The following is a 9750-nucleotide window of genomic DNA, read 5'->3' as shown; positions in this document are numbered from 1 at the left end:
TTTCACTATTTTGCAAAGCATATCCCTTGGTTGGTTCGCAGCTACGAAACAACGCGAGCCATCAGATTGAATCGGAGTTGATCCTCTTTTAACTTCATTCTTTTATCTGTCCTTGGGGCCCCAAAACCTTTTCGCTGTTTCACTAGATTTAAAACATGAGCACTTTACCATTGCAAACTCACACGAGCCGTTAGATTATATTTGACTTGCTCGATGCTTAACAACTTAACTGAATTCAGCAAACGTGGGCCCTCTGACTCAACTCCATCCACCTGGCATCTAGTCACTTTCAAACTGACATGTCAACCTTTCATTTGCTAAGAGAAAACATCGGATTCCACCTCATCTTTTCCACCTGTATCTGCCAGGTCAGTTCTTATCCCATGGCATGACTCACCTTTGGGCCCACCTTTTAATCCTTAAATCTAACTTGCTGACTATTTTGACCTTCTACCACGTGCCATCATCTTACTAGCCATCTCGACCAACTGGACTGCCTGCTTGGAGTGCCATGTCATTTCACTACTTTGCGAAAGCTAACTGTCGAGCATCTTCCTCCTGCGAAGCTGCGCTAACCGTCAGATCAAATGAGACTTGCGCATTTGTTATGCTCTTATTAAAACTCCCTTTTCATGGGCCGAAAAACCTTTTCGCTATTTCGTAGGGCATAACCTTTGAGCAACTATCAGCCATGAAACAGCGCGAACCATCGATCTCTCTTTACCCTGATCACCTTTTAGCCGTTTGAAAAGTCTTCACTGTAGGGTCCCACCAAACATTTTCACCATTTCGTGAAAGGTATTTCACTTGCAAGTTTTGGCTACGAACTAACGCTAGGCGTTAGATCTTGAATAAGATGGAGCCTTTTTAAACCGGACCAAAAGCGCACCATTGAACATGCTTTTCCCTTTCACCATTTCGCGAGTCTTAAACCACATGCAACTTCGCCTAAAGAAATAGCGAAAACCATAGATCCTTCTGAGAGTTGCATGGAACTTACTAGGCCCGAGAACATTAGGAAGAAAAGACATAAGGCATAAATTTTTATGATTAATTCAACAACCGCCTAGGCAAATGACAAGGGGGGAACACCTCATGTGACCCCAAGACCCATTACTTAAGTGAATAAAGTAACGCATGTACAGAAACCAGAGGGTTTTTTGATCAAACATTAAGCGATTTAAAATTAAAACCCTAAACCCTTAAGACCTAACACAGACTTGAAGCAGTTGATAGTGTGTCTGACTCAAAATTTCAAAAAACATGGCCAATTATGGGAAAAGAAAACCCATTTCTTAAATAGTGATAACATCCCTACTTGAGTCCTGATCTTTGTTGATGAAACAATTCTTGCAGGAATTTAAATCTATTTTTGACACGTATTATTCCTTATTGTCATAAACTTTTATTATTTTAATATCAAATGAAAACAGGGTTGTTCAGCTGTACTTTGTCATTGTTGGCAAAGGGGGAGAAGAATTCTATTTGGGAGAAGTATCTGGTAATCAATGTTTTGATATATGCTCTGAATATCTCAATGTTTATGTTAAAGGGACAGTGTATATGCTTAGGGGGAGCAATTTTGCTAATGGCATGATTTTGTTGTAAAACACTTAGATGTCAAAATTTTATTTTCCTAAGTGTTGCCATCAATGCCAAAGGGGGAGATTGTTGGCATTTTTGATGTTTATGTTGTGATAGTCATTGATGGACACACACTTGCATTGAGATCCTCTTTATATGTATGAGTTAGAGCACAACCAGTATTTGTTCCAACTAGTATGTTGTATTATAGTCTTTAGACTATTGGTGTTTTGCAGAATGTGTTTCCCGGTCTGAAGCGACATGTTGACCCCAAGTGGTTGGTGGATCCCAAGCGGTATGAGGGATTAAAGCAGTATAACACATTTTTACCAGTCTTCATTTTTGTCAAACCGGAAACCGACATTTTATATGAACTAGTAATACTCTGTGATGAGTTACCAACTGACATTTTATGATGAGTTACCATCCACCGATTGTTTGATGGTGCCGACACTTTAACGGTGCTTTTTGTGTCATGGTACCTAGTATGTCTAGGTTCATTAAACCTAGGAAATTGTTATGTAATCCTATTGGAACATCTTTTCCTACCTCGAGTGTCTGATGCAGAAGCATCCCCAGTCGATGAGCAATCTTGCATGAACCAAAAATATTTCCTTTCCATTTTGTTCTTGTTTAGTTCATTGTGTAGTTTTCTATGTTCTTACTGGTTGGTACCGGTTGTTGCTTTCTTTTCATGGCAGATCTTATTTTTGATTTCTAGGCTAGTTGATGTGATTAATTCCATATTTTTTAGTTCATTTGGATTATTTTTCGATTAGTTATCACTTCCAGTTGACTATTTTTGGGTTTTGGGATAACTCTTGTGCTTACCGATTGGTTTTCCTTCATTACTGGTGTGATTCTTAGCATGTGGATCTATTTTGGGTCTTGTTCGATGTTCTTTGACATGTGGTCGACCTTCCTATTGAACTGCACTTCTTGGTTGTTACCAAAAATATTTCTTTAATTCTTAGGGTCGACCTAGTTACACATTTCATTTTCCTGCATTGGTAATTGTAATCTTATGAGGTCAATCTGGATATGATCCGATGGGTATAAATATGGCATTATGTAATCATTTGTAGGGGTAGAGGAAGTATAATTGAGAAGAAGGATTGAGATTCACATTTTGTGATCCGATTGATTCATAGAGTCCCAGTTGGATTGTATCTAGCTTGAAGCTTGCATGTAACCAGTTAACTACCAGATATTCTTTGATGATTGTATGATGATAACTGATTGGTTGTCAGAATTTCTAAGGCAATAATATGATATGTTTCTGTAACCTTTCTATGTTTTCTTATTTCTTTCTTTGTTTTACTCTTTCTACATAAGTCGCTTGATTCTCTTTGAGGTTTATACTAGTTATGGCTGCATCACTTCTATATCTCCATGTGGGACTAACATGGTATGTTATATCATGTTGCACCAACACTCTATCCAGTATTACGATTGTTGAAATCAATCATCTCTACATGCCTTTGCATCTCTCTAAACAATCTCTATCAGGATGCACTTGCACTGCAAGTCACTACCCGTCATCTCATCTGTAACCTGCAACATGACCTTGTTGATATAGATGACAATACAATGGTCTCTTCTACAAATTCATGATTTAAGCCTTGCACACACACATGTTGACATCAATGACAACTTCAATGCCAACATATGTATCTACAAAAGAGCAAGTTGCAAATTTATTTATGAAGGCTTTGTGCAAAGATACTTTTGAGTATCTCCAGAAGATGTTGGGGGTCATACCCCTTCCCTATTTGAACTAAGTGCATCTGGAAATGCATTATTCCAAGGAACTTTATGCATATTTTAGTCTATGCTAGAGTCTTTTGGAGCTTCCTCTTAGGGGGAGCTGTGTATATTCTGAGTTGAGTTATTACTTACCGTTGTATTTGATGTCAAATGGGGAAAAGTTTGGAAAAGTTTGTAGTTGATTGGAGAGTTTGTTTTTGTCATTGATGAATGTTGTCATCAATGAGAAAGGGGGAGATATTTCCAAATTTGAAGATGTTTGATGTGTTAGTATGGTTGTCATTGGTGTCAACATACTAATTCTGTGTTTCAATGTTTGGTTTTGCTCCACATTTTTGGTAGAGTTTGCAGAGCTCTGATTTTCTCTGCATTTCTAGTTTTGTTGATAAGATTTCATATTTATTTTATTCATGTATTTATCTATGTTATTCTAATTCAGCACATGATGGTGTTCTCTAGAGTTGTGGTTATTCAAATATGTCCATTCTATGTCCAGTTGATCCTGAATGCTCTATATTTTTCTTCGATGATTGTGGTATTTTGATAATGTGTTGATTTGATTGATAATTCGTTGTGGTGTGGTCTACTTTGAAATCCTCTCCACCACTAACATGTTTAGTGAAGAACTATTTTAAATTATGTTTCATTCTCTCTTTCGTCAACTTGGTAAATTCTATTACAAAGATCAGTATAACTAAACAAAGCTTATAATGAAGAACATTTAGAAGGAATTTGAAAGGAAAGGAAAGATTTATTTTTATTAATGTGAAGTGGTTGATCAATATGGTTGCGAGTTGATGTTATTTGGTATCAGTGGTAGTGAGCCTAGGGTTTCTTCTAGCATTACAACTGTGTGGTAATTGTGCCCAAATCATGGATTATTTCTTCTTCTGGGAAATGAGCCCTCCTTTTTCTAGTGGTTTTAGCCAGGTAGTGAGCCCACCTATAGTGAGAATTCTGACAATGAGCCACGTTTTTAAAAATCACCTTAATTGGTGTCACCCTAACAGGTGTTTTCATATTGAGAACTAGCTTTCTCTATGGTTTTTGTTGGACACAATGGATCACTGAGAGAGGGGGTGAATCGGTGATTTAAACTCTTTTCCTTCAACAAGGAGATACTAGTAATGTATAAAACAAACTGAGTGCTAACTGGTAGCTCAAATAGTGCAAACAAGGTTTGTGAAAGAATTTTCTAAAACATTAATATACCACATGCACAAAGATGCAACACACAACACCAGATATATACGAGGAAAACCCAATGTGGGAAAAACCTCTGTGAGAATAGCTGCTGGAGATCTTCTGCTCCAATCCAGCCTCACAATAAATCTCTGATTACAATATTTAAGGCACCAACCCAAGGAGCATTGACCCCTGATTTATGAGCACCAACTCAAAGGAGCACCAACCCCTGCACAATTTATAGGTTACAACCTAAAGGAGTTACAACCCCTGCACTAAGCTACAACTTAGTGAGAACAATATAAACTCCAATATACAAATGAAATCACTATTGAAAATGAATTTTTGCAACCTTACAATATTATCCTTTGTTAGTTTCACGCTTACCGGTCTGTATTCTCTCCACCCACTTTGCAACTTGACTTTGCTGATGATTTTTCTAAAACCCCTCTCACAATGTCTTCCCTCTCTCAAATCACACTCGATCACTCTTAATCAGGCACAACATCTATTAGTTTGTCTCCTCTATGTTCAATGCACTCTCTACTGGTTGTTCCTTATACTGGTTTACTCTGCTTCTCCTTGTGAGTCAATACTTCGCTTATAAACACATCAAGTGTTTTTCTCTTTCGCTCTTAGACAATAATTTTACACTTGTCTTCACTCAACAGCAACACCAAAAACAATCTCAAGTCATTATATTTAAACTTGAGCTTTTATGCCAAGAAACAATTCAAACTTAGGTGGTTAGGGTTTCCTTCACCCGACAAGATCTACATGAGATTAGATCCAATCTGTCTTGGATCGATCACCTATACTCAAGGAATGTATCTCTACACGTCTTTCATTATCCAATGCATACTTTCTAAAGATAGCAATCTCGTTCATGATTTTATGCCTTGAAATTTGTCGAATCATAAAAAGTCTAGCTATTTCCTTCTCAAGGTCTTCTTGCAGTTTGATTTCTTTGCTTTGATCCAGGTGCCAACTACTCCCTAATCTTTCTCTGTCATTCTTCCTTCCTCGAGCCGCATAAGTCTTTTATCAATCTATGATTTGTGGTTGTTTCATTTATGTCAACTTGTTGTTTCAACCACTACGTCAATGGAGGCTTCACTGACCTGTGCATGTTTGCCACCTTAGCTCATTGACACAAGGTCAGTTTACACTTGAACATTCAACAAACTCATACCGATACAAAACATTTACCGGTAAGACCTTCTCCTCCTACTAACTAGTAATGCACACTACACCGGTAGCACATCTTCACCTCCGCTGGTTGGTGATTACTTCAAAATTTTGCCTCTTCATCATAAACAGGCAGCCAAACTCTAGACTAGTTTATACTCTAATGGTTATCACTCAACATGCTAACATACACATGCATCTCACCTCATACCGGTGAAGTCACTGATAGTCTCAATAAGTACTTGTCTTCCATACCAGTGGACAAGCCTTCATGTTAATCTTCTCAACACCATTATTTGTCTTTCACCATACCGGTACACTCTTCTTCATACCGGATGACATACCTATACCGGTAGCTTGCCTGCAAGGCCGATTGACATCAATGACAACTCAATGGGCCAACAATCTCCCCCTTTGGCATTGATGTCAATATCTTCTTTTTTGGTTTCTCTCCCCCTTTGACAACAATGGCAAAGGGAATCTTAGTCTGACACCAATAATCTCTCCCTTGACTGCATCTGGTTAAGACACACTCTCCCCCTGTGTCCATGCTTCATGATTCAAGAGTCATAAGATAGTAGAAATGGTTGTCTCCCCCTAAATCATGCAATCTCCTATACATTTAAGTGTTACCAGATGGTAGGACAACTCCCATATTTTGTCTCAAATACTCAATTTGGCCTAAAGGAAGTGGCTTGGTAAATATTTCAGCAATCTACTCATCAGTGGGAACATACTCTACTATGACCTCCTTGTCTGCTACCTTCTCCCTCAAGAAGTGATACTTGATTGCAATGTGTTTTTTTCTTGAGTACATTACTGGATTCTTGGAGATGTTGATTGCACTTGAGTTATCACACCAGACTAGAATAGGTTCTAATATCTCCACCTGTATGTCTTTCAGTGTTTGCTTCATCCATAAAGCGTATGAACAACATGTAGTAGATGCAATATATGTTGCCTAAGTAGTAGACAATGACACTGAATCTTGCTTCTTATCGTGCCATGATACTAACCAGTCTCCTAAATAAAAATCACTTCCACTTGTACTTTTCTTGTCATCTATACTTCCTACCCAATCTTCATCGGTATAAGCTTGCAAAGCAAAGTCTCCTTTCTTTGGATACCACAGGCTATAACTAATAGTTCCTTGCAGATACTTGAAGATTCTCCTAACTGCATTTAGGTGAGACTGTTTAGGACTAGCTTGGAATCTTGCTACCATGCAAATAGCTTGTACAATATTTGGTCTAGATGTTGTTAAATACAATAGACTACCGATCATAGACCTATACAGTGTTTGCTCAACTTCTAGTGATTCATGTAGTTTTCTCAACTTACAACCAGTAACCATGGGAGTATTTACCAGTTTGTTTTCCTCCCTTTTGAAATTTCTTCAGCATGTCTTTCGCATACTTGGTTTGGGAGATGAAAATTCCTTTCTCCTTCTATGATATTTTCAAACCAAGAAAATAGGACAACTCACCCAGCATGGACATCTCAAACTCTGTCTTCATTTGATATGCAAATTCTATTATTCTCAAAAAAGAGAAACCCAAGTTCACCTGCAAACTATCTATGAAATAGCCAATCTCAATCAATGAAATGCTTTAGGGCTTGGACAATATAAAATAGGATCCTAATGATCCTCCTACACTTCAGGTTCTGCAAGACCTAAGGGAGACACCCTTTGATGCACAAAGTACAACTAGTTACAAACATATGGCATCAATAAAAGCAGATAAATCTCACAGGGCTCAACAACAAGGAGGTTACTGTAGATGGGCTAGATCTACATTAACATCTCAACAAGATTGGAGCATGATATAGATGGAAAAAACTAAACTACAAACATAAAAGCAAATGAATACTTGATATATAAAAATCTCTGAGAATCTCGAGAATTTGCAAGACCAATGTCTTATCCAAGGGCATGGAGTCATACATCAAACTGTAAATGGAAGCTTCTATTGCAAATCCAATTTATTAAGAAAGATATCCCTATATCAATGCCTGACATTAATACATTCTAAACTCAAATGGAGGATCATACATATCCAGACATTATCCTAAATCCAAAATGATTATTCATAGAATTTAAACTCTTCCTTGAAGAGTACCTAAGAACACTCATTACACTCCCACTTTAAGAGGACAAACCCAAACTCCCTTGAAGACTGGATTTATTGAAAATAAGAGAAGGCCTAGAGATAATCTAACAAATTGTATATATGCCTTACATATATGTATCCTACAACAAAAAAAATCTACAACAAGAAGATACTCTATTACTTGAAAAAGGACATTACATTGTACAAACTTGGAAAAAACTCAGAATTGGAAACCAAGATTGAGGAGCCTTGCTCACAAAAATATAGAACCCTTACAAAATGAGAAGACTCTTGAATAATAAGGTAGGGAGGACAAAATCAGATTTCATTCTCTGACAATAGCAACTACCCTATCCTTCAGCAATAACTGTTTCACACAACTTGTCCTATAGAACATCCAATCTTTCTGACTAAAAAATCCAATCTGACATCCTGAGGTAACTACCCCAAAAATACTTTTCATGGGTTACACTTGACTATAGAATGAGATTTATTGGATCAAGAGCTTTCCAATGATATATAACACTTATATATCAGGCAAAAAATAATCCTTTAGTCATCAATCCTTCAGCAGGTCAGTCGTTTAATTTTCCACCTTTTACCATAGTCTGAAATTATATTTTAAATCTTTGAATCTTTCCGTGCAGACATCTGCCATGCATCTCTGCCATGTGGCACCATCTGGTTCATTCCATGACCCATATCCTACCACCTCAGCACCGCTTGGGTTCACTACCAGAATGAAACTCTTTGTTTCTTCTTTAGCTTGCTTGTTCTTTATTTCCTCTGGACTGCTCTCCTTCTTTATCGGGCCCCACCACTTAGTCACCAAATTGTGCCTCTTATCCATCAAGCATCTTTACATTGTAGCATGGCAACCACCATCTGATCATCGATCCAAATGTTAGATCCCTCTTGACTTGCCCACCGGTTAATTCACCTGGGATACTCTCCTCTCCACACCTTAGCACAACCTCCACTAACCACCAGAATGAACTGCCTGCCTTAACCGCTTGCATTAACTATCAGCCATGGTTCACCGCTATTGGTTTTTTACCAAGTCACAGGTGATATTTGGTGAGCATTTTTACGTCGCGACATAGCGATAGCCCTTGGATCCATCTTGATCACCATTGATCAGCCTTAACTTGTCTAGCTTTTACCTCACCTGAGTGACTCCCTCTATCACTTTCTCTTCTGGCGGGCCCAACATGTGTCACATTCGGACTTGCCTTTGGATCCATCTACCCACCACCTTGGACTTGCCACTGGACTTGGGCTTGCCCTGATTCTTCTTATACTCCTAATGTGTGGCACGTCCTGACTCACCCCGAGCCTGCCTGGACTGCCACCTCAACTGCCACCTGGTCAGTCGCTATGTCGTAGGTGATAACCATTGGGAATCTTCACATGGTGGTATAGTGACGACCATGGATCTTCCCTCAAGCTGCTCGATCCTTAATGCCCGGGCCGCTTTTCTTTTAGCACATGTGCTTTGTCGCCAAGTCGCATGGGATACTTGGTGAGCACCTTCGCATCGCGACATAGCGATAGCTGTTAGATCATCTCGCCTTGCCGTCAGGTCATCTTAATCTCCTCAGACTTTAGCTTCTCTGAATAGCTCTCGCCTATGCCATGGTGTCAGCACTTGGCATCTTTGGATTTATTCTGAGATCTTTCTAGACTCCACCTGTCTAGTTAGGCCTACCACTTGTCAACCTCTGGTTTACCACCTAGACCGCCAAGTCATCTCCACTAGACCCACCACCTCCTTTAGTTTGTTCGGCATCAGCCTTTCGACCAAACTTCCTCTTCGACTATCCATTTTCATGTCTTATCGAAACCCTAGTTTCATCGACACCTTTCATGTCAATGAAACTGATGCCTTCGGTGAGTCCCTTCAATGATCCATCGA

Source organism: Cryptomeria japonica, chromosome 1 (assembly GCF_030272615.1).
Source record: "Cryptomeria japonica chromosome 1, Sugi_1.0, whole genome shotgun sequence".
NCBI lineage: Eukaryota > Viridiplantae > Streptophyta > Pinopsida > Cupressales > Cupressaceae > Cryptomeria > Cryptomeria japonica.
Note: the sequence above shows the minus strand (reverse complement) of the source record.